Source organism: Triturus cristatus, chromosome 1_2, assembly GCF_964204655.1.
Source record: "Triturus cristatus chromosome 1_2, aTriCri1.1, whole genome shotgun sequence".
NCBI classification, from domain to species: Eukaryota; Metazoa; Chordata; class Amphibia; order Caudata; family Salamandridae; genus Triturus; species Triturus cristatus.
Window position 1 is genome coordinate 1,039,528,941 of NC_140580.1, and position 24,308 is coordinate 1,039,553,248.

The following is a 24,308-nucleotide window of genomic DNA, read 5'->3' on the forward strand; positions in this document are numbered from 1 at the left end:
AGTGCTTTCACAATACAAGCTGCCAGAGCAGATGCTGCATTTGAGTGCTCATACACTGGAAGCCCTGAGTTCAAGCACTGTATGGAGCATATCATCATGGGCTGGTGACATAATTATCGCCGCTTTTGCAGCCGTTTTCGGCCGAAAAGAGGCGATAATTATATCGCATTATTTGCAAGGACACGCTAGCACGTGTTTCCTTGTTTCAGCTCCTGTTCACGCCTCGCTTTGCATCTCCAATGAGATGCAAAGGAGGTGTGCCTGACAAAACACCATGGGAAAATATCGCTACCCCAGCTTCGTGATATCATCAACGAGGGGTAGCGATATTTTAAATCCCGTTAACTATGCCTTAACGCAGGAATTTAACGTGTGTTAAATTCCTGACTGAGGCATAGCTAACATGGGAGGTGGATAATGGTGATACGACCACAGGGTCGTATCACCAAGGCTATCTTCGTTTTGGGTGCAACATGCCCATTTCCCTGGAATATTATCGCCCTGGAGTAACGCGATGTTAATAACGCGTTACCAGGGCGATAAATTCCTGCGATAGACGGCGATAAATAAACAAGCGCTAAGCGTGCTTTGCGTTTATTTATCGCGGTCCTAGTAAATATGCCCCAATAGGAGTACATTCATATGCCATGCTTTGAGTGCAGGTGATCTATATGAATATGTTCACAGCACGGTCAGGGTTAAAACAAGTACTTGCTGATTCTAAATGCTAGTAGGTGGGCGTGTAAAAGTATATTTGTTTATTAGTACCAACATTTTTTTTTTAGTTGCATAAGTATACGTTTTTAAATGTGATTTGAATTATGTGTGTATAAGAACTGTTTCTATGGCCTTTTTAGGCATGACATCAAACTGTTAATAAACAAACTGAAACGCAGGTGTTGTATATGAACCCATTTACATCCAAATCTTTCAGAGCAGGTGCACTCAAAGTCCTGAGTTCAGGCACTATATAGGAGGACATTAATTTGCCAACCCTTGAGTGCAGGCGCTGCACTACAGTGAATTTACACGTCATGCTCTGGGTACAAGCCGTATACACAGGCACATTTGTATGCCAAACTCTGAGGGTAGAATTTGAACCCCAGTGCCTTGGCTTCCCAGCTCACACTCCAAACTCTGAGTTCACGTGCTTTACATAAGTACACATCCATTCCAAACTCTAAGCAAAGGTGGTGCACTCCAATGAACTGGTGTCTAAGCTCACTCACACACCAAACCCAAAGAACAAGCCTTCTGTATTAGTGCACTGGTGTGGACACTGACATTCCAAGCTCTGAGTGCTGTATCTTAGCACCATATTGTTCCTGGTTACATTAGTGTATGGTCTCTACACATTTGACTCACGCTCCAAACAAACTCTGATGATGAAGGCTGTGCATCAGTGCACTCTCATCACTCACACTCCACATTCTGAGTTCTAGTTCAGTGAACTAGTGTCAGAGTGCAAACTCCAATTTCCGAGGGGCCGGGCTCTAACTGAGTGCACAACCTTTCTCCTGCCTCCAAGTGAGAGTGATGTACTTCGATGTACTGGTGAGAGTGCACACTCTAATCTCTGAGATCCTGGGCTCCATATGAATGCACTTACTCTCTTCAACCTCCAAGAGAAGGTGCTGTACTTCAATGCAATGGTGTCAGAATGCACGCACCAGTCTATGAGGACCCAGGCTCTAAATGAGTGCACTCACTCTCTCCAACCTCCAAGCCGGTACTGTACTTCAATGTACTGGTGAGAGTGCACACTCTAATCTCTGAGATCCTGGGCTCCAAATGAGTGCACTTACTCTCTCCAACCTCCAAGCGAGGCACTGGTACCAGAGAGCACCCTCTAATCTCTGATGGTCCGGGCTAAAAGTGACTGCACTCACTATCTCCAACCTCCAAGAGAAGGCGCTGTACTTCAATGCTTTGGTGTCAGAGCACAGACACCAATCACAGAGGGCCCAGGCTCTAAAGGAGTCCACTCACTCTCTCGAACCTCCAAGCGGGTACTGTGCTTCAATGCACTGGGGCAAGAGTCCTCACTTCAATTTCTGAGGACCCAGGCCTTACATAACTGCACTTACTCTCTCCAGCTTCCAAGCGAGGGCACTGTACTTCATTGCACTGGTAGCAGAGCTCACATTCTAATCTCTGATGGCCCTGACTCTAAATGATTGCGGTCGCTCTGTGAGAGCGCTGTTCTTCAATGCACTGGTACCAGAGTCCACACTTCAATCTCTGAAGACCCAGGCTCTTTATGACTGTACTCACTCTCTCCATCCTCCAAGCAACGGTGCTGTAATTTCAATGCACTGGTGCCATAGTGCACACTTCAATCTCTGAGTGCTCGGGCTCTAAATGACTGCACACACTCGCTCCATCCTCCAAGAGAAGGTGATTTACTTAAATGCACTGGTGCCAGAGAGCCCACTCAAATCTCTGAGGGCCCAGGTTCTAAATGTCTGATTTTACTCTCTCCAACCTCCAAGCGAGGGTGATGTACTTCAATGCACTGGTGCCAGAGTGAGCACGCCAACTGTAGAGGGCCCCAGCTCTAACGGACAGATGTACAACCATTTTTAGAAGTCATAATGAGAAATCAGCCCATTTGCAACAGCTAAAATGGGTTGTAGCATGCACCAAACCTATTACAAACTCGCAAAGTAAGTAAGGGGTGTCCCTTCGTAATAGCGAGTCGCAGGGGATGTAAGATTGTTTTGCAATCACATTTATCACTACTTTCAAATTTGTGGTAAGCCAGTCCCCTTTGTTATTGACAGCGAAAATGTTTATTAAGAGCAGGCAGTGGTCCGCCTGCTCTTACAAACTGAAATGTTTTATTTTTATTTTTTAAACACATCCCATTTTTGTCCAAAGAAAACAGGATGCATTTTTTTTAAAACTGCTTGATTAAAAAAGCAGACATAGCGGTCTAATAACCCCAGCAGTCTACCATCCCTGTGAGCTCTTGCCATTCCCAACGGGTCGCAAAATGCGACCTGCCTCATGAAAATTAATGAGGCAGATTCTTCACATGCCATTTGGGAATCGCAAACAGTGTCTCAGACACTGTTGTACATCAGTGTTTGCAACTCGCAATTTGCGAGTCACAAATAAATGCTAATACGAGTCCCAAAAACAGAGGGTTGTACATCTGGCCTCAAAGGGCCATACGTATGAAAGGATTTAGCATTTTTTAACAGACTGAAACACATTTCTGGTCCATTAAGAAATGCTAAATTTCCTTTTCATATGTACAAAGGCAAATAGGAAATCACAAAATGAGATTTCAACCCAAGGGATTTCCTATTTGATTATTACTAAGCACACGTAGAAATCATTTTCTAAATGCAAAAAAGGATATTTAGGAAATGCTATTATCATGAACTCCAAATCGATGGTAACCATGTGCAATTTTAAAAAATGCACCCAAAAATAATAATTTTAACATGCTCCCAGGGCATTTGTGCACTTTACCTGTGCACCTCTTTTTTTGGGGGTGCATCAAGGGGAGCCTTGGGGCCATAGGCACCATCGGTTTTGCATTTCCTAATTTGTGATTTCCTTATGGGGAATCCTGCACTGTAGGAATCGCTATTAGGAAATCTCTGTTTTTGTACATTCTATTTTGCATTTCCTAAATAGCGATGTTTTGGGATTCGCTATTTAGAAAATGCTAAACGGAAATTTCGTACACATGGCCCTCAGTGACTCCACTCACTCTCTCCAAGCTCCAAGCGAGGGCGCTGCTCTTCAACGCACTGGAGTCAGAGCGCACACTTTGCCACCATAAAATGATCCAGACTCATAGCAAAGAATCCTTCTGTAAAACAATCTAAATTCCATCTTTCTACAATTACCGGGCGCAGGGAAATGAAGAGCCTCGGCTCCCAGCGGGTACTTGTTATAAATGAATCCAGTGTTGTTAGAAATTACTCCTCAGAGATGTGCACGTTTTAGAAACAGAACCTGCCCAGAGCCACCGGGACTCGGGCTCTGAGAGCTCTTCTGGGGTCTGCCTGTTAAACGATGACTAGAGACAGACTCCAGGGCCAGTACATACAGACGCATGCGCACAGCACCGAAGATTCACAGTAGCGAGAGTGCAATCTAGACAAATGAGTTTGCATTTGCATATTTTTCAACATTTTACTTATATAGCGCTTCATTCTTAGATGGTGGTGTCTCGGTGCTTTAGGGAGTACAGTAGTTAATACCCACTGAAATTTGTACTAATTTAACAGGACTCAGAAGGTTAAAAGTCTGAGATAACCTTGATAGGAAAATCAAACTCTGCTTCCAGGTGAAGATATTGACCCACTCATTCCTCCCTTATACAGCAGAGCCATCGTACCCACCTTACTACACGCTGACAAAACTTAATTAAGACCGTGAACGTCATCTCACCAAGAGACCAGGGGTATCGGAAGTGACATCACACGCCATTTGACCTTTACGTTCACTCACACACATGCTCTCTCTCCTGACACGCATACATTTAAAAGCATTTGTTGCTACCTCATCTGCCAGGGAGGGTTATATTCCACCTAATTGTACCCAATGTTTGTGACACTAATAGAGAATATTATTATTCAATATTAGTATAATAAAAGAGACAAAAAGCAAAAAGATTGGAGCCCCAACCGACGACGAGCTTCTCCTGTGTTCCTTGCACTGATTTGCCACCTCTGAGGCAGGGGTCACAAATGCAATGCCATGGGACTCGAGCGCCAAGCCTGGGGTTGCAGCTGCGACCCCTGGTGAACCTTAAATGACATCCATGCATAAGACAGGTTGTTTATGCATGGCAGGGAAAATGTGGATGTATGGAAGAGGTCAAGCACAGGCAACACACAACATAAGTTTACATCTTCATCCCGTTCATGGTTCAGAAAAAGTAACGTGCAAACTTTTTTCCTCTACAGAATATTAATGCAAATCCAGATTTTTACCTCTGCAAATGTGTGGAAACAAATAGCAATTCTTTCATAATTTGTTTCTTTGATAGGGTGGCATTGTGAAAAATGCTTTTTTTGCAGTTGTTCTGGACAGTATGACTTGCTTCACTTTTCGCTCTGTCTTGTGTAACATCACTTTTACAAACATGTGAAGGCGCCTGGTGTAAAATTGTTTTGTTTCTATGACACGCGTGCATTTATGTGCATAATGACAACATTTACTGGAGGTTATGTTCGGGAAAGAAAAAGGAGATATATTTAAAATAGCAAAAATACACATGTTAGAGATATAAGTGCAATTTGCTAGTGGCAATCTTTGCTGCTTGCTTTCATAACCTTTCATGTTAGTCCTTATATCCCCTGCAGCATTGCCTGCCACACTGATGCACCTCAAATCAGGTACAACCCTGCGAACAAATTCGTGCTTCTTCTCCAGAGCCAGCCCAGCGTTGCCTTCCTCTTGTAGTGTTGCTTAAAAATGTATCTTGGTGTTTCCTGCATGAGAGGTGTGGAGCAGCGGCCAGAGCGGCTGACTCCGGAGCGCAGGAATCACGGTTCGATCGCTGGCGGCTGCACAGCTCAGCATCATGTGACTCTGGGCAATAGCTCACTTCATCACCCCAATGGTCCCAAGTGCCTTGAAACCTTACGGGGTGATATCTTTGCGCTTAACAAGTAAGGATTATTATCATTATTACTGAGGGCGTTCAGCTCCTTCTTCACCCTGCAGTGCCTGCCTGCCTTGGGCCAAATGCTGCTGGGTCATGCTGGTCTGGGTGGGAAGTGAGAACTTTGACTATCTCTCATGCTAGTGCTTTACCAAAATATTGAGTTGGAAATATGCTTTTGACATAATATCATTGCCTTTGTATAGTGATAAACAAAATGTCGGCGTTTATAATATCGCAAGTAAGAATATAGGGCCTGGTTATGAGTTTGGCTGTCTTACAGCTGTACCACTGCAGCAACGGTCTCAAGACAACCGCGGCGGTGGCAGTCTCCTGCCTGCCCGCCGTATTACGATGTTCCTGATGTTCCTGATGGTCCGGTGGCTGTCTTTCTGATGGCAGTGAGTGTTGTTTTATATTTGTCGATGCATGTGTGTATATTTTGACTGTACAAGTGTTGAATGTACACATACACATGTGAAAAAATACCTACTATGAGTATTTTCCCATTGCTGGAGCCTGTCCCATATGTGCCCAGTCCATTCAATTGGTAAATATTACAAAACTGAGCTATCTGGATTTTGGCGCCAACAGGGTTGTTTTCTTCGAGGTCAAGATGCTGCTGTGAAGGGGGAGCATGGAGGAAAGGACCCACTTGGAAGACTGAATGGAAGAAATGGAAATGGATGAATATGCACCCCAAAGCCTTCAATTTCGACGGTTGGCTCTTTGGAAAGGCAACTCATAATTTAAATGGCGATGAACTTCTCTGTGCCGCCCTATGACAGTTGCTTTTCCCCTACCATTGCCACTGCGGTCAGCAATTGTCTGCGGTGCTCTGACAGTCTTTCATTCTGCAAATTAACAACATGGTAATACGGATGGGGGTGAATCTGAAGCTATGGCGGTCCGGAGACCGCTAAACTAGTAATCGGGCCCATAGTTCTTTTTGTGTGGCATTAAACATTATTATTAGAAACTTTCTTTAATGTAGCTTAGATTGGAGGGTGAATAGGAAATCTACCGCTCTTAGGGGCAGATTTATCAATATTTCATGCGGTGCAGAAAATCACCGTGCTGCACTGCTTGAAAGGTAAAGAGCAAGAATGTGCTGTATTTAACATGATGCAGTGCATTTCTGTCCTTTCCTTGCACTGGCTCACAATGTGCTGCCTAGCACCAATGCAGGCACCCTTGAGCCTTGGTGGAAGAGCACCTGTGTTGTAGACAAGATTGGTTTTATTCAGGAAGGGACACCTTCCTTCACAGAAACACTCTCCTTTGGCATTGTCCTCTTTCTATGTGTGCTGTAGAATGCACCACCCAGTAGCGGCTCGCATAGGTCGTGCTGCGGGGCGGTGAGGTGGGGGAGGGGCAGGGTGGAGGGCTAGCAAACATGGACATACAACGGAAAGGAGGAACGTCCATTCCGTCGTATGTCTGTGTTTGATACCCCCCCACTCCGCCCCTCCCCTACCCTGCCCACCGCCCCCCAGCATGCCCTATGCAAGCCGTAACTGGCTCCACCCATGGAATGCCTCCCTGAGCCAGAAAAACGCAATGAAGCAATTTGCACTGCGTTGCCTTACTCTAGCTTTATCAAGTCATGCAAGGCCATCCAAAGGGGTCTCACATTGCTTGATGAATCTGACTTAGTAGTTGCCTTCTCTTGCGCCCCCTTGCGTGGTGCAAGGGCGACACAACTCATTGATAAATCTGCCCCTTAATGTCCAACACTTTTCCCAAAGGACCTTGGATTAGAGAGGGAATAGTAAATGCTTTACCCTCACAGGCAAACAGTTTCCCAAGTGTAATTTAGGGTCTGATTACAAGCTTGGAGGTCATGGTACTGCCTTCAAAATGGCATCAGTTTCACTGCCGTTCAGTTGGCAGGCAGCCCGCCGAATTACGATGTTGGCGGGTTACTGGAGGGAAGACCGCTGGAGTCGTGCTGACGCTGCCAGCCTTTCACAGACTGCAGCAACAGGGAGAAAGAAGCTGTCAGAGGGTGGTACAGACAAGGTTACCACCGTCTGGATTACAAGTTACCTTACAGTTGAGCCGACCGTGGTGGTGAGACCGCCTGCTTTGAGTCGGCGGAATCAAAGGAAATGGGGTGCAAACTCACCCATTTCTTTTTCTTCCCTTCGGTCCACCATGCGGCTTCCTTACTCTAGGGCCACCCTACACAGCAGCAACTTGGCCCCGAAGAAAAAGACACTGTCAGCACAGAAATCCAGGTAAATCAGTTTCCCACTTGTCACTCATTGACTGGACTGGGCACATTTGGCCCGGACCCCAACAATGGCAATGTACTCATTATAGGTATTTTTACACATGTGTCATGCATATGTGTACATTTAACACTTGTGCAGTTAAAATGTACATACCTGCATCAGCACATATGGAACAAATATTCCCCGCCATCAGAAACCCCGTCGTTGGGCCAGTAAGAATATTGCAATACAACTTGATGGTGCACGTGGGAATGCCGCCGCAGCAGTATGACGTTAAGACAACCAAAGTTGTAATTAGGGCTTCATTTACAATGTTTTGTTGAGATATTTTGCAAAGTTTTGCAGCTTTTCCTTTCAGCTTGTGTAAAAGTGGAGCAGATGGATGGGTTGAACGAAAAGGGAAAGAAGGGTGGAAGGAGGAAGGGCGGGCAAGATGTAATATTTATGACTGGCAGAGAAGGATACGCAGGATGCATGCATAGGTGGCTGATAGGAATCAGATGCATGGGTGGTTGAAAAATGGTTGAAGGTGAAAGAAAAGATGCCTGCCTGGGAGGGTGAAACTGTGTGGGTGGATAGCAAGAATCCTCCGGGGTGTTTCATGGGTCAAACTCAAAGCCAAGGCAAGCAAGGAAGGAAGGATGCATGGGTGGTTTTAAAAAAAAGAATAAATGTTTGTTGTTGGTGAAACAAACTAAGGTTTGTTGAGGTGATTAAGAAGAATGATAGACATGTTTACTTTGAATGGATGGATGCCCAGATGGTATTCATCATAGAGAGCATAGGTGGAGACTGTCACTGGATGAAGAGTAGCAAAGCCAAGGAGAATAGAAGTTGTATTTTTAGAATACACCCTTGACTCAAAGTAGTTTGAAAGCACAGCATATATATTGTGTATGTATGTTGTTATCAAGTGCCTCCCTCCGACTCCAAGGCCCACTCCCTACCTATGTTAATTTATTTTCGACTGTGTCAGCCTGCCATTGGTGGCCTATCGGCTGCATGTTTATTGTTTACACAATCAATCAAAACAAAGTACCTCATGTCGTCCCATATATAAGCAATGATCATTTGGATCAGATATCATCTGTCTTTTTGCAGTAGTCAGGGCAGGGTGAAAGTGAAATTAAGCAGTTGTCCTTAATGTAACAGAGTATGGCCTGTGCCACCCGTAATAGAAAAATACGATGACTGTGTAGTCAGCTTCCCCACCTGCAGACAGTAGTAAATAAAACTAACATGAGTCTGCATCACGAGTATGTTTGTCTTAGGCGCAAGCTGACTGAGCTGGCATGCCGGCTACAACAAGGTTATGTAATTTCGCTAAACAAGAGAGAAGAAGAAGACTGGTGTACTGTGTACTCGAGTCCATAGTGCTAGTATAATGCCTGAAACTAACACAAATGTTAGAGGTTGAGGAAATGGGAGGATAGATACATATCACAAATGTTATGTACTGTGCTTGCTATGTAGTGTAGTTCCTATATCCCTGATAGGCTCTGCCATTGGAATAACATAGACTATAGATTTGACATCGGACTAAGGTCAGTATGTCTCTATCGAGTATATTAAACTTAATTACTTGTGTGTGCCAGCTAACTCAGAGGTCACTAGAAACTTCTCGAATATACAAGAATGGATTAGTCTCTGACAACCGCATAAACATGACAACTTTGTTTCCTTTTAGAATCGGAACAGTCTCAGAATCGTGGAAACAATAGATAACAGTTTCACTCAGTCAATCGGGCATGCTTCGTTTCTACAGAGTTGCACAGAAATAGAGAGACGAGCGTTTCAATAAAAGGGTTTATTGAACAGTCTTTTTTCTCATGCAAGAGATATGAATTGCTACAATCATAAGACAGACTGCAAAGTACAATATGTACGAGGTTAGCAGTAAGATAAAATAGTACTGCAATAGCATGGTTTGTAGCTATGACATATATTAATCAAAATACATACATAAATAACATAAACTAAAATGTGATACTCATCTGATGCTTCTAAATTGTTCTACCCCAGTGTACCTAACCTAAGTGCAGTACGAGGTTTGAAGTAGGTGCCATTTCTAAAGTATAGCTAGCTATATTTTAGTTTAGCCAAGAGTTGCCAAAAGTTTCTCTAAGTTCTAGTCAGCTCCATACCTTAGAATGAGAGAGGTTGGAATCTCTTTTCTGGACTCAATAGTCTAACCCCCCGCAAAGGAAGTCAGGGAGCACTGGAGCTGGATTCTCTGCGAGGAGGATGGCAGCGTCAGGTCAGTGCATTAGGCTGGAACTCGATCTCCTTCCGAACTTGCCGTGGCGAACCGCGTAGTCTGGGTTGGATCGAATCCTCCGGGAACCGCAATTTGCCAGGGCAAGTGCTGGTATATTTATACCTTGAAGGTGTCTAGGAATGCCAGTATTGACGTAAAAGTGGGGCAGAGGAACGTCATGAATGAACCCCTAAGGAATAGATGTTCATGCATACTTAATGAGTTCTTGGAGAAATCAATATTCAAGCTGAGGGAAATTCCTAGAGGCTTAAGGGTCTGGTTTTCCAAGAATTTGTTGTGACGTGGATGGACGGATGTAGGTGGCCATGCCTGTATTTTGTTTGTACGGACAATGTCTAAATAAGGGCCGGATCTCTATGTATAAATAAGGGCAATGTGAATTGTACCTATATAAGGGCATAAATCTGGAAACCTATATACGGAATCTAAATCTGCACACAACAGCTAGTGCTACTGTGCCACTATGTGTAGAATTAATTTGTCTTACTGTTTTGCTAAGAGTATATTGTTACAATAGTGTTTTTTTCATGTTGATATAGCTACTCCTTCCAAAGGAAAATCAAAACCGGGCAGAAAGGAGTTGTCAGCCATGACCCGGTGCCAGAAGCTGGAGGCCATCCAAACCAAATACCGGCGGCTGGTGGTTCTGGCGGAGGAGGAGGCGGCAGAAGCTGCAGCCTCCTCCAATGCCCTGGCCCCCAGTCAGGCCCAGGCCCCTCCAGTGGTACGGCACCACAGTCTGGCAGCCACCCACCGCCACACTACTTCATCCAACACTGCTGCCCCCTTGTGGATGCAATTGTAGGACATTTAAGCGCCTCATGCTCCTCTGAATGGCAAGCCTTGAGGAGCACCTAGAGGAGCGGGTAAAGGTCCTGGTGGACAAGCGACTCAGATCCTGATGATAAGAAAGACCCTGTTGGATTATCCCTTTTTAATTCCTTTTTTTTGGTGGGTGGGAATTGGGCATTGGGGTTTTATTCACCAGACATTGTTTGGACTTTTTCTTGTTGGACATTGGTTGGGGTTAAGGAGAGGGGTGAGTCGGGTGTTGTAGGATTTTTTACATCGTTTATTTTTATTACGGGATTAAATTATATTTATACTTAAACATTACATATGATGTTAATGTTTTGTGGGGGGTTACTGTTTTACGTCACACGGTTTCCTTGCTGCTGTCGGGCCGCACCCTGTGTTTGATTTAAGTAATATGGCGATTTTGTAACACAAACAGATAGATGTGGTACCCCTCACTGATTGACTTGTCCTACTAGTACTGTCAGTCTCTCCCCCTAGTCTATGCACTCTGCAACAAGAGGACTCAAGAGGTGTGTGAATTAATTAATTAATTTCCATTATTAATTATACTTCCCCCAAACGTCTTCTCTTACCTGTGATTGATGTTTAACTTAGGCACAGCTATGGCTGCATGGCGATGATGGTTTGGTTTCCCAAGATGCCATGGTTGTGGTGGTAGTAGTAGACACTGGCAGTAGCATTTGCAAAAAAAGAAAATGAGACAGTCAGTCACCTGAGAGAGACTCTGGGAGTAGTAGTAGAACGAAGTACAGTACAGTATACAAGAAGACTGCCTAACAATAATAATAACTGCTGATTAGCAATGCTAAAGTAAAATAAAACATAATGGTGGCGGGGATAGCCTAGTACAACAAGTTACAAACTGTAGTTGTGTCGAGTCACTCGACACATGTGTAAGCTTTAGTGTTGTGTAGGATGATGATGAATCCAATCGATGCCGGCAATTAATTATGATGGATTAGTTTCCTTTGGGAAAAAAATTGACTTGCAAATATACTGAGCATGGGTGGGCAAGCAGAAGAAGATCCTCGCCCTGCCTTGAAATTGAATTAGTGTTGCTTTCACCACATCCGTCCCAGCAAGCATGTGATCAATTGTTGGTGTACATTTAATTTAGTCACACCTCAATATAAATCACACAACCCAGGGGAAGTGGGCTAGGGTTTGATGACTGGTTGGGAAGGGGGATTTGGGGAAAGGTTTGATAAAGAAAAACACTACGCATGGACAAAGAACAAAACACAATCTTGGCATCATATCCATAAATCTGTTAAGGAAATGCATGCATGATGATGATGACTTGATGGTTAATGATAGGTAGTACTTACTAACTAGACTAGTAGACAGTACAGGGCAGCAGTATATTATTAATTATTATGCAATTTGCCATGCCTGTCTGCACTCAGAGAGACCCAAATTATATACATTTTTACTTTTGTTGTACCGAGCTTACTTTTTAAAGTTAGCAAAGAAAATAAATAAAATAGCCGTTGAGGTCAGTTATAAGCAGAGAGCAAACAACAACACACAGTCGTAATGATTGAAGAGAAAAAAGTAATCACATTATTTAAAAGATGATGAATGTTGATTCTAAAGTATTACTGTATGTTATCCTGGTCAAATTGGGGAGTTGCATCTCGGCATTCCTCTTGGTCCTCCCTTCCATGGACGCTGCATCTGTCAATCTTGGGTGCCAGTGCCTGCCTGGCGGATGCGGATTGGTAGGTGAGTGTGAGTTGTTTTTCTCTGTTTAGCACAGGGTAAAGGCCGGCCTGTAACTGTAGATGGAAAAACAAAAGGGATATTTAAAAATCAAGGAGAAAAAAAAGCATAAATTACGGAGTAGTGCAAACACTTTCAAAGCGGCAATGCCTAAATCATGTCTACTCTGTTGTCTGTTTCCAGCATTAACCTACAACAGCAACAGGACAGAGCAGGCCCACGGCGACCTCCCAACCTCCACTTGGCTTAGATTTTTACTGAGCCAGATAGAGCACACATGTCACATATACAGCAACATAGCATTTTCCAAAGTAAGTAACTAAATCAATGGCATGCACAGCTGTCAGTCGTACCACCACTACTACACCCGTGACTCAATTCCACCACTACACAGACATGTAGGTCTGCTGTGGTTGTTGTTGACTTGTTTACCTTCATGCCACACATGAAATGCCCTGAGTTATTCCATCAATCATCTCCGATCCTACTGAATGACTGTGAAGATATTATGTCACTGTGGTCATCATCATGGTGTTGTCCAACTCAGTCTGCAGTGTACCGAGTGAGTCCAGATTCCATATGAAAAAATGCAATGGATCGGCCTGCAGTAGAAGTAAAATTTTGTTATTAAACAACAAGAAGGGAAACATTGACTTGAGTCACTTTTAGTTTGTAGATTAAAGAATAGCACACAATAAATTCACTTCATGCTCAACAAACAACAACAAAAACACCAATCACTCAGAGTCAGCGTCCAATGCATGCCATCATTACCTGTTCCTTCTCATCTTAAGTTAAGGAGCAGTCTCTCTCAGCTCAGAAAGGAGGATAGCTATAGTAGTCATCATGTTCCACTTCTTTTGGAGGGACTCGACAAGGCAACATTTCTTGTACTATTCTCCATCCATTCATCATCTGGCTTGAGGGAAATGGATTTAGGGCGAGGTTGGAGGATGGAGCAGGACTCGGAGGAGTGGACTTAGGTTAAATGCACACAGCTGCAACTCCAATATGGCAATAAAAAGACTAGAAGACGGTGGTGATGGATTTGTTGTGATTCGAACCAGAAAGAGACACACACAAATAAAAGTAAATAAGGAAGAAAGAAAGTAAGAAGTTCAAAGCCTAGTTGTGGGGTGGTTCAACCAGAAGTAGGTAACCATCTACCACACTACTTCCATCACCTAAGTTGTTGTCCTCATCTTCCTGCGTTGATTCACGTATTTTGTAATTCAGTGGTATAAAGTGCTGATTCATTTTGATCATGGTTAACCTCTCTACGTTTTTGGGCAAGAGGCTGGTCCTTTTCACTGTTACAATGGCCCCAGCAGCACTGAAAACATGCTCAGAAGAGACACTTGCGACAGGGCAAGCCAGATAGTTTATCGCCAGCCTGCTGAGCACTGGCCATTGGCCCCTTTTCCCATATCAATACAGCAATGGGTTTTGATCAATGTAGACCACTTGTTGGGTTATCCAGATAGGCCTGAACCATCCGCTCAATGTTCAGGGGTGCTCCACTTTGCTGGGCTTCTTTTGCCTTTGCCTTTGCCTTTGCCTTTTGCCTTTGCAGCAGCACTGGACCTAACAAGCCCTTGCTGAAAATACCAATACTGTGCCGATTTTACTGAGGCAGATAATCTACTTCTTGCTGTTGTCGATAGTGTTGGTGACCGCTGTGAACCAAACGCACTGCCATCAGGCTCTGAAGTTGAAGTTGACGCCAGATGCCCTGCTGCAGTTCTTGTTGTGGGTTTGATTAGTGGGCCTTTAATTACCAGCCGTTCATTTTCCAAATCACTGGCTGCCTCAGCTATCCAAGTTTTGTACTGGGAAACATCCACTTCTGAAAAAGGAATTGATGTCTTAGTGTTCAGTGCTGATTTTTACCGTGGATCCAGAATTGTGGCACAAATGTAAAGTTTTTCTGAAACAATGCGAGTTTGCACCTTTGTATTTTCAGGTAAGCGACGGGATAAGCTCTCCACCAGCTCATATGTTTCATTTTGTTCCTCCACACCTCTGTAGTTTTCAGACACCTCCTTCAGCTGTTGCTCTAGCATGTGCAACAATGGGATAGCTTGGCCCATAGTGCAGTCCTCCTTGCTGACTTCATGTGTGAAGATCTCGAAAGGAAGTAGCATCTCTGTCAGGCATTTAACTAGGCCCCATCGGTCAATCTGTATGGTCATGCCTTCCACAGTCGCATCCCCTATTCTTTGCATGACATAGTCATAGATTGGTCTGTACTGATCAAACAGACGATCAAGCACGTAATAAGTTGAGTTCCAACGTGTTGGCACCTTCTGGATGAGTGCTTTTACTGGCATTCTATGCTCACTTTGAATGATCCTCAGCTGCTCCCGGGCTTTAAAAGAATGGCTGAAATGTTTGCATATTCTTCTGCAGGTGGTCAGTAAGTTGCTGACTCGGTCTTCTTTTTTGAGAAAGTTTTGAAAAATAATGTTAATGCAGTGCGCCAAACACAGGACTCTGAAATAGCCACCATCGCCCCTGGCCTTAACTATATCACTGCCATTGTCCGTGGCAACAAAACCAATGTTAATCCCTCTTGGGTGCAGCTATTCAAAGACCTTGCTGTTAAACTCTTCCAAAATGTTTGCAGCAGTATGAGATTTCTGCATGGCGAACATGGCTACAGTTGCATGTTTACGAGTAGCATTAAAAATCACAGCAGTGTCAACAATACCTGCTGCAGAAGATATCTTTTCTCTAACCCCCGCAAAAGAGATCCAGTGTGCAGTGATGCACATGTAATCAGTGGCTTGGCAACTGGTCCACATGTCTGTTGTCAGGTAGATATTGTGAACAGCACTCTGCTGCAAAGCTTGTCCAAGCAATTCCAGCACCTCGTGATGTAGTGCTGGAACAGCAACTCTGGCGAAATCGGACCAGCTGGAAACCTTCCATTTTGGGACATGGCTGTCACAAATTCAAGGAAACCCACCCCTTCTACAAAATAAAAAGGGAGAAGGTCCAGCGCTAACATTTTAGCCAGCTTCGCATTGTATAAATGTGCTGTTGGGTGGTTGCGTTGCACCAGACCCAGAGTGGCCTTTGTTTCTGCTGGGTGAAAACTTGCCTGCACCACTGGTCTGGCTTATGGCAATTGTGCAGAACTCCCGCTTCCAGCGGTCACTGCATCTGTCAACCTTGCAACATTCACTTTCATATCATGAACATGACGCAATCCACAACCTTGACTCGCAGCAAAAGACGGGATTATTTTAGGAATATTTTGTGCTCATGTTATGCAGCGTAAAGATAAAATTATTGAACCTGCATTGTGAATGGCTGCCCGGAGTTGCCAATCCTTAATAAGATGTGTAACAGGACCTGTGGCCAGACTCTGCATTTAATCTTGGGACCCTATGGTAAATAGGTAACAGCTGTGGCCTAGATGTAAGAATTTTGACCAGATATATACTACCAAGTGGGCACTACACTTCCAAGCCAGTACTCTTGGGTTTCTCAATGCTTGTCGGATGCTTCAGCTCACTAAGCCCCAATATGGCTTTGGTGGAGTAGTACACTGAAAGTGCTACCCTTCTGAAATGGTGAGACATAGAAAGAAGAACATTGACGAACCGCCCAACTGACCCCGAAAGAGGGACTCCTCTCTTCTAACTGAAAGAAAGTATTCATGAAGCAAGCAGGTTCATCTATTGTACCAGTCATCCCCCTTAACTGCGCGCACCTGCGCAACATGCGCGCCATCGCTTGATTGGTCAACCTCCCAACCTTCACATGCCTACGGACACCGGATGGCCCAATCCACCACCTAAATCACCAGTAGATACACTGCCTCAGCTTGGCACGATTCTAGAGCTCATGATGAGCCATTTGAGCAACGCAAAAACTCTAAGACCAAGATTTAAGGGTGATGTTGCGAGGCAGTTCCGGGCTTGGAGTGCGCCTATGGGTGCATTAACATACCTGTGCCACTTCGGTAGGTGAAGTGCCTGGTATGGTGCAAAATTGACAACGCTCGGGAAGAGCAGAGAACAGAGTCCGCTACAGGCCAACCTTATTACCTAAGGCCTTCTGGAGTCTCCCCCAGATTGTAACCCGCTCGGCAGCATCAAATCAAGCGGTCATTCCCAGTCCCCAAATGGGATTCAGGCCGTAACTCCTTACAACCCCCCCTATACTCCCTCAAATCTGTAGACGACCCTGTCTCTCTGCGCCCCGTGTGAGTCATCTTGCAATCACATCTCCTGCTGGGTAGATTTGTGCCTGACACTATTAGGCTTACAGAAGGGCGTCAGAGGGCGATGTTCCTTGGCCTTTGCTCATCGCTGCCACTGTTTCTCTCGCTCCGAGTGCTACTTAAGTGATTCCACTAACAGTGTGGACGACCGTATTACATTTGCCCCACAATCCACTATCACATTATTATTATTAGTCCAGCGTATCCACATCCTAGTGACTAGTTCTGGCATCAACCTGGTATTTTGTTTTCCAATCAGGACACCAGCTTGAAGGTGCCCAGCTTGCTCTGCCATCAACCTGGGAATCTGGGCGCCTTGCATGAACACCACCAGGGAATAAGGGTGCTACCTGAACACCAATAGCGTTAAAGACATGTACCTAGGTCTTGCATTGCCGGGAACTACTGATTTAGTGTAATAAATACATCACTTACTCTGCAGGTCTGAAGTACAGCAAATCATGATCGCCCTGCAAATAACTTATGTGAGGTTGGACTCAGCACATTTTACAGGACCACCAATTGACTTACAGATGGGCACATACCTTCATTTGGTTGGGCACAGGGAGATTAAGTGATTTGCCCAGTCTCACGGATGTAGCGCCGCCCTGCCGAGACTTGAACCCTGTTTCCAAACTTAGTGTCGATCACCCCCACCTCAGGAATCTAACCAACCCGCAGGCGGAGCACTCTTGTGGGCCCCCCAGGAAGAGGCAGGCCTGTGCAGGCATATAGCGTGCACGCGGGAGGTGGGGCGCCCCCTACCTATGGCCCGCTTCAAGCAGGAGTGCCCCATCACCGCTAGTTACCCCGGGGGCAGCACATGGCCCCACCACAAGAACCCGCAGAACCCTCTGTGCTGCATTGAAGGCCAGGGAGGATCTTGATGAACCCTGCGTGCGGAGGATGAAGAGAAAATTATTATCCACTCAACACCTAGCGACTACCGGGCACTGGCACGGCTCAATCCCCTGCCAGCCCGTCCTGTCACCCCACCCACCCCCCTCACTGGTGAGACTCATGTATCCAACCCCGCCTTGCCCCCTTGCACGTGCTCACACCACCATGTGTGTTACCTCAGAAAACCGCCTTCTGTGAATGGGCCTGTGCTGAACCCTACACTTTGTCGAGCATCCGAGGGCACGGATCGTGCCTGAAAAACAAAGACAGCACGGCGTGAGAAAAGGCTAGACATATTCCATCATTAAGCCGTGGGTCCCAAAGTATGACCCATTTGATGACAGCTGACCAGGTGTTGGCATGCTAAAACAACATCTCAACGCACCGGTGTTACTTCACCGACTAAATTGACACCTCTAATGCCTGGTAGCGCAAGGAAGAACATTAGCATAGGATCGGTCCAAACAATTAAAATGATGAGGGAACCCACGCAGTGTGCGTCGCACTGAGCAGTGCCGGTAAACGCCCCTCACGTTGCATTGCCCATCGCGACTCTTCCCCATTACCTGCTGATGCGTGTCTAAGCGGAGCCGTTGGACAGGGGTAAATGCCCTCTGTCCCTTGCCTGCACAGATAAACAAAGTCAATTCATTACACACATTCGCACCCCACCAGCGCTGTCCCAATAAAGCCATTGTGCCTTGTGGCGAGGTGACCCCCATTGTAGGCAACCCGGCTGTGCATCCATCCAAATCGGGCCCCATAAGCCCTGTCCCAGCATGTGCCTGCAAGGGGCAGTGTGCCTTCCCGACTCAAGACGACATTGCATACAAGGGACCCCGAATTCCCCGCTCTCTACTACAGGGGCGTGGACGCAGCTTGTCCTGCATGGGCACACGCGCAAGGGAATGTAATTAGACATTATTGCATTTTAATGCTTGTTTTTTGGTAGGCAGGGGAGATTAAGTGATTTGCCCCAAATCACAGGCTGCAGAGTCGACCCCGAGGCTCGAACCCCGGTTCCAGGCCCAAGTCGGAATGCCTGGCTGCCCCCGGCCCCGCGAGGGCTCCTGACTGGTTTCAAGGGACACAACTGGCTTTGGGGTCCACATTTCCTGCATGGTAGTTACCGGTGTCAGGGACTAGGGCGCTCCTCCTCTCCAGTCGGTGGTGGGGGCAGACAGGACCCGCAGCTCTGGGCCCGGTTCACAGGGCAGTGTGCACCGGGACTAGGAATTGCACAGGGTAATAGGTTCGTCCGGGCCTCATTTGCTGGGGAGACAACTGGTGCCTCCGTATCCCCTGACGTTAGTTCAGCGCCCTCTGTGCCATGTATTTGGTGGTAGCTGCGATGTACGGGCCTTTTTTCCTTGTGCCCAGAGTATCGGCGGTTGGAGGGGGGGCACCTGGCTCACTGGAATGTGACACGCTCTAGTGCCCACTCCCGGTCGCCATACTTTGCCCCCGGGGATCGGGGGAATCAGCCCCCGCTACTTCCCGCTCCTGTGCAGGGTAAAGCAGGGGGGCGTGGGAGGCTACACGCTCCCTGCTGGGAAACCCGACCGAGCCCTCTGCGGGGCCGGGCCTTGGCTATGCTCTGCGAGTGCCGTCCTGCCCCCTCCCCCACAGAACAAACCACCAAAGGGAGAGCCAGGCCGCCTTGCCCAGACACTACCCAATAGGGAGATCGGGCCGGGGAAGGGGTTATGGCAGAGGAGATGAAAATGCATACTTATATAGCGCAAATTCAACCCGACGGTATTGGAGCGCTTTACATATGGCACCACATTTACATTACACATTCAAGCACGGGGAGATAATCAGTGATTTGCCCAGAATCACCGGATGTGGACGCGACCCCGAGGACGAACGCTGGTTTCCAGCACAAAAGTCAGCAGTCTAGCCTGGGACCCCATCCTCTTCCCTGACACACCGCGTTCAGGCACCCGCTGCGACGCGATTTGAGGCGGCGACAGGGTCGTGGAATAGTTGTCGGAACAGCGACCCGCACAGACCGGGGGTCACGATGGCGGGACCTTCCCACCGTACCATTACTCTGGTGTCCGACGGGCAGGTCGAGAGCCTAGCGCCCGGCCTAAACCCGGGGAGCACAGCGTGCCCCTGTGGCCTGGGGACACAATGCGAGGATAGCACCGGAGCATGACCCGGTCACAATTCCCCGGCGCCTAGTGCCCCACGCTAGGGAGGGGGTCACTACCCAATGCCCCCTCCGGCCCTTATGTGGTATGGACTGCTCCAGCTGCTGCCAGATGTTGGTTGCCCCCCAGAATGGAGTGGCGAGGAGTGGGCCACCCGTTCAAGGGAGGCCCGCAAGGTTTCCCGTCCGTTCTACCCCTCCCCCGACCCCGGGCTGCCCGTGCAGCCTAGGACTGCCAATCCCAAAGCTAAGCCCGGGGAAGGGACCCAAGCGAGCATAACCCCGCTGGGGAGGGTGCACTCACCAGCAACACGGTGAGCGCATCAATGGTCGAACAGGGTGGCAAGCAGCAAGCAGTGAGACGGACAGCGTGTCCAGCTCGCTGGCGTCCGTGGTGTGTCTGGTGCAGCAAGAGGCAGAAAACCTGGTGAGGGGGACTTATGTACCCCTCACCCTGCTTGGCGCACCTAACATGACGCGGTACACCCGCGACCCTGAAGAGGACTCCTCCCCAGGCCAACCCCCCCCAAGAGGGGGGGAAAGCCCGATGCTACTAGAGGGCCGGCCTCCTGAGTGGCCCCCTGCGGAGGCCTCGGGCAGCCGCATTCCGCTGGGGTTTCGGTAGTGACATGGACTTGTGGTGCAACTCCGAGGTGCAGTACAAGTGTATTTGACCATAGTGAGAGTTGGGAAACACTGCTGCTTCTGTGCCTCCTCTGCTGTTCTGAGGAGAGACAGCGGCACCAGCTCTGGAGTAAAAAGGTATTGGATGAGGAGTTTTGAAGGAACCAGTACCAGTGGCCCTAGTGCTAGCCGCAGCCAGCAGAAACCTTCTGCGACATCCCTGGGCGGAGTGACAGCGAAAAGGTTAGCGGGGACCAGGGCGAGAGGGTGGGGATCGTTGGTGATGTGGTGTGGGAGCAGGGTTCAAGAGTGGGGGTGAATGTAACCCAGACCATGGTTGCCAGTGCAACAGGAAGGACAGGCATGCCCATAACACATGGTTTGAGGATGCCCTGGCGGGAAGCATCACGGGGGCTGCATCCACTGCAAAGAGGAGTGACGTGATACTATTATATATGGGCATTGGGGACTCCTTCTGGAGGTCACTTTAAGCATGCGATCAAGGATAAGATTTGGGCCAATGAGAATATCGATTTGTTTAAATTGTTGCTTAGGAAGATGGTAAGGAAAGCAAGATCTAAAGCAGAGGAAAGGGAGCTGGTTAAAAGGCTGAAGGTGCCCACTAACATTGATACCTGGATGGCAGAATTCACTATATTAGCCAGCATCATCTGTGACAAGGTCCCAGAGCAGAGAGTAGCCTTATGGAAGTATAAGGATGCCACTAGGATAGAGATGTGCTTCACAGCCTTGCATGGTTACTATATGATGAGCAGTTCAGGGCGAGGAAGAGCACCACACCAGCTAAATCATGGGGATTATTGACTAGGAGCTTTTGCTATGGTAAATGACCCTACGAGACTGGTGCAAACGTTACATTCGGCTGGGGGCTGCCAATGCCTCATTAACCCCTCCTGAGTTGCCCCATCTAGAGCAAGGTGGGGTGGATGAGAAAGCAGCCCTCCAAGTGGCGCCTGCTGGAATTTAAACAAACTAGCCTGGTATAGGTACCCCTACATGTTTCGCTATGACAGTTCCAAGTGTGGCAGCAGGCACAGTAGGGGGCAACCTGCCCCCAAGGGGCGGAGCAGGGAGGACGACACTGGATTGTCAGCAAAGAGAGGATATTCCAGTTAAAATGGAAGCAATGATACAGTGATTTAGGAGATATTCTGATCGTGCTGTTGCAGCTTTCTTGTGGGAGGGCTTAGTTTTTTCTGTTTGCATACCTTATACAGGTCCCCAGGTGGGTCATCAAGCAGATAACCTGATGTCCTGCAAAGAAATGAAGGACCTGGTGAGGGAGAAGGAGTGAAATTAAGTGAGTCAGGGGAGGATGGAAGGGCCATTCCACTTACCGCCATTGAGAACGTGATGGTGTCCCCAATAGGGGTGGTGCCAAAGAAGGCTCTGGGAGAGTTTAGGCTGATACACCATCTGTCATGGCCTGATGGGCTATCTGTAAATGACTTCATTGACCAGGGGGAGTCAGAAGTGTCATATGCCAGCATAAACACATCTATTCAGTTTGTGCAAAGGTGTGAGGCTGGTGCAGAAATTGGCAAGGTGGATATTAAATCATCCTTTCTTCTTTTGCCAGTGCACCCTGATGATTTCCACTTGTTGGACATGTAGTTTCAGGGCAGCTTCTTTGTGGGTAACTGCATGCCAATGAGATATACAGTTGCTTGTGCAGTGTTTGAGAAATTTAGCACCTTCCTAGAATGGGTGGTTCTCACAGTTGTGGCATTAGTGTTGGTTCTTCATTACTTGGATGATTTCATGTTAGTTGAGAGAGCAGGGGCACCAGATGACTGTGAGAGACTGATGAAGACACTGGCTGTGGTGCTTGACTTATCTGTTGTACTACTGGCAGCTGAAAAGATGGATTGGCCAGCAACCATGCTCAGGGTATTGAGTTAGACTCAGTGGCGATGGTATCATGGCTGGCAGGTGACAAGTTGAATGTGCTGAATGGACTGATAAATGAGCTACTGCAGACAATGTAGTGTGAGCTGTGTCTGGCGTAAATGGTATTGTGTCATATGAATTTTGCATGTAAGGCAGTGGCTGGGGGACGCGCTTTTTGCAGGAGCTCTGCATCTGCAATGTGGACGACTGTGATTTGAATATCCAGCTGAGTGAGGGATGATTTTTTGGTCTGGAATCAATTCTTAGGGGGTACACCAGAGTGACAATGTGGCTGTAAAATAGCCCAATGACATGGAAGGTGGGTATTTTAAAAAATGCATTTGGAACTGGGGATTTTGGGGTGGACAGAGAGGTGGAGCCAAGCTTGGGGAGACTAGGTGGCACAAAAAAGCCTTTTTGAAATTGTATTTCTCTTACTGCTGGCAGCGCGTCTGTGAAGTGATGAGCTGAGGAACAGGAAAGAGATGTTCGTGCCTAGTAATCATACAGCTGTGGTTCAGGTGGTGACCCTGATGACAGCTTCTGATGTTTAGGTGTTGAAGATTTTGGGAGAATTGGTTCTGCAATGCTTGGAGATAAACATTTTTTTCGAGCTAGGTACATCATGGGTCTGGACAATGGAATGGCTGATAAGATTTCTCATTCACAGTGGGAGAGGTTGCATGGTTTGGCCTCATGTGTGGCGAATGAAGTGCTTTGGGTTTTGGAAGACTTGTGGGATTTCGGGCTATGAAAGCATATATACTAGAGGAATATTCGCTGGCAGAGTCAATAGGGAAGATGTGCTGACAAGGTTGGAGGAACTTCATAGCTTCCGGTGCCAGACTGCACAACCAACACGATGGGGCTATGGTTGAGACACTAAAACATGTTGGAATTCATCTTGATGAACATAGATAAGGGGTTATCTGCAATTAACATAGGGGGCAAGCTGGCAATTAACACATTCTATGGGAAGTTGCAATGGGAGTATGACCCATGAAGTGGAGAAATGGATCAGAGAATGTTAGGTGGCTGGTCCCTACTGCATGGCAAAGTGCCCAGGATAAGACACCCAATTTCAATCAGGGTGCTGAGGACAACAGTGGAGCAGGCTAGAGTCATGTGCCAGTTCTTCAAACTGATATTCTATCTAATGTTCTTCAGTGCCTTTATGGTTTCAGAGTTGGTAGGTGGGAAAGGCAATGTGGGGATGGTGCTTGCTGATCTGGTGTGGGGGGCAAAGGGTTTCGATGTACATTTGAGGAGGACTGACCAGAAGAAAAATGGGGCTGTGGTGTGCCTATGCCATTCACTTGAGGCACGGGTATGCCCTTGGCTGCAGTTATGGGCCTTTTTGTAGTTAAGGGGCACGGTGAGGGCACCATTTCCTTTATGAGACTGACACCACAGTAAGCTCAGTGCAAGTGCTGGGAGTGTTGAGGAGATGCTTATGGGCTTCAGGATTGCTGGCATAGGATTTGGCACACACTCATTTCGGCTAGGGGAATGGAAGGAGGGCTTCTGGCAGAGGATGGAGGAGGATAGACTGAAGGGTTTGGGGGTGTGGAGGGATGGGCGGAAATATGGCTTCGGAAGCTTGTCTGTCTTCTGAATGGTGATGTTTATTAATAACACAAAGGAAAGATGGAACGGAAAATAGAATTCTGGCAACGTCCATAGGTTGTCAAAGTCTCTCTTATTGTAGGTCCAGTTCTTTGAAAGGTGGAAATGTTAAGGAATGCAGTGACCCTGGTCTGATTTTCTTCTTTCTTTTTCTAGGGTCCCGTGATGGTTGC